This window comes from Tupaia chinensis, unplaced genomic scaffold, assembly GCF_000334495.1.
Source record: "Tupaia chinensis unplaced genomic scaffold, TupChi_1.0 Scaffold000470_1, whole genome shotgun sequence".
Lineage (NCBI taxonomy): Eukaryota > Metazoa > Chordata > Mammalia > Scandentia > Tupaiidae > Tupaia > Tupaia belangeri.
Genome location: NW_006159979.1, coordinates 31,768 through 33,959, shown reverse-complemented (window position 1 = coordinate 33,959; position 2,192 = coordinate 31,768). Strand labels below are relative to the sequence as shown.

General features: G+C 35.4%; 1 pseudogene; it reads right to left on the bottom strand.

The window, feature by feature from the left end:
• Nucleotides 1-838: 838 nt before the first annotated feature.
• On the bottom strand, nucleotides 839-1,806 carry LOC102480303 (olfactory receptor 4P4-like; annotated as a pseudogene).
• Nucleotides 1,807-2,192: the final 386 nt, after the last annotated feature.

Below are 2,192 nucleotides of genomic sequence, written 5' to 3'. Positions count from 1 at the left end.
TTGTCAAGTGACATTATCCTCAATTACAGATAATACTGACAAAGTGTGCCAACATCTACATCATATCTAGGTAATACACACATGTAAACTCTAAACTCAGAGAGCCTAGTTTCTGAGACCAAAAATTTTTGTTTTGTTTTGTTCTTTAGGTTTGCACATGTTTTAATAATCTCTCATCAAAACTTTTATTACAAGAATGAAAATGAAAAGCAATAAAAGCATTCTATTTTTAAGTTTTATTTTCAAGGCTTTGTCAGTCTTCCTACCCAAGATCCTGCCTTGTGTACACCAAAATTTTAACATTACACAAGTATACATTCCAATTATCAAAATATCACACAATATCACATAACTTTGTACAATTATCATTTGTCAACAAAATATAATAATAATGCAAATAAACTAATTAATGAATACAAAGAAAAACAAGAAAAATATGTTAGAATATTTTTCAAGAATTTCCATGGTATCCGTTGGTGACACAGTAGTAATGCAACTGGGTCAATATGAGAAAGTCCTGGTTTTGTCCTGAGACCTCCTTTTACATACTGAGTGCCACAAACCTATGGCTACATGGGCTCTCATTGTTCATTTGAGTTGCACATTACTCTGGATAGCCTGCTGCTAAATATCAAGATTAGTTGACAAGCCAAAAGATCAATGAGTAGAAGAGATCTGATCAAGGGAACCAGAAAACAAAGAACAGTTAAGATAAGATATGAATAAATTTAGAGACTAGTGAACTTTTGCTCATATTTGGTCCTACACATGTTGCTAGGTATGAGACATAGGCAAAGTTTCAGCATTTTAATGTTTTTGGAATAGAAAAGACATGGATTCAAGAAGCTCTGTGTTGAAAGTCAGGGATGTCTTTCAGTCTGCTTCCTTTATGTCCTATGATTTGACACCACAGTTTCTTTATCACATTCTTCATCTCCATGTTTCTCAGTGTGTAGATCAGACGATTGAGCATGAGGGCAATTATGGTGTAGAAAAGTGCAAACACTTTGTCTTCTGATAAAGTTGTTGCTGGTCGAATGTAAATGAACAGTAAAGGAACAAAAACAAGGACCACCACAGTGATATGTGAACTGCATGCCAAAAGAGCTTTGTGGTGATTCTCCACTGAGTAGAACCTGATGGCATATAAGATCACAGCATAAGACATCAACAAGACTACAAAAGTCACGAGGCCCATCAGGCCAGAATTGGCAAAGACCAAGAAACCAATTCTTCTTGTGTCAGTGCAGGCCAGATTAAGGAAAGGATACTCATCGTAGAAGTAGTGATCTATTTCACTGGGGCCACAGTAGGGTAAGAAGACAGCAAGGAGGAATTGACCAAAGGAATGAAGGAATCCTCCCGCATAGGAAGCAGCAACCAGAGCATCACATATTCTTCTGCTCATGATGACAGTATAGTGCAGGGACTTGCAGATGGCCACGTAGCAGTTGTAGGCCATTTTCAGTAAGGGTGAAGATCTCAGTCCCTCCAAAGAAGTGCATGGTAAAGAGCTGTGTCATGCACCCATTGAAGGAAATGGACTTTTTTGTTGCTAGTAAGTCAATGATTAGTTTGGGGGTCACAGTAGATGTATAGCAAAGGTCAGAGAGAGAGGTAATGCAGGAAAAAATACATGGGCTGATTAATAAGTTGACTGCAGATGACAGAAATCATAATAAGAAGGTTTCCAGTCAAAATTGCAATGTAACAAAAGAAAAACAGTAAAAAGCAGAGGACTTCTATTTTCTTTTTCTGAGAACACCCTAGAAGAATGAATTCTGTGATGTTATTCTTGTACCTCATGATTCCAGAGCAGTTTGTAGAAACCTGGATAAAATACATTACCAATTCTTAAAATAAATGAATAAAGATCAACATAAAAAAATACATTACCAATTCTTATAAGATTTATTTAAATATGTGGTGCATATAATTCCCTTATTGTAGCAGATTATAAGAAAAGTAGTTCAAATTTTGAAGAAAATAGAAATTTGATTTTTATTTAAAAAAGCTTACTTGAGTTTCTGTCACTCTCTTGAAAACATTAATTATTGGTAAACATTATTAATCCCAGAGATAGTCTTGTAAAATACAGCATATTTATATAAACATTCTCTGCACATAATGCTAAACATAACTGGATATTATGCCCCAATAGAACTATTCCCCACACCCACCCCCATTCCCAC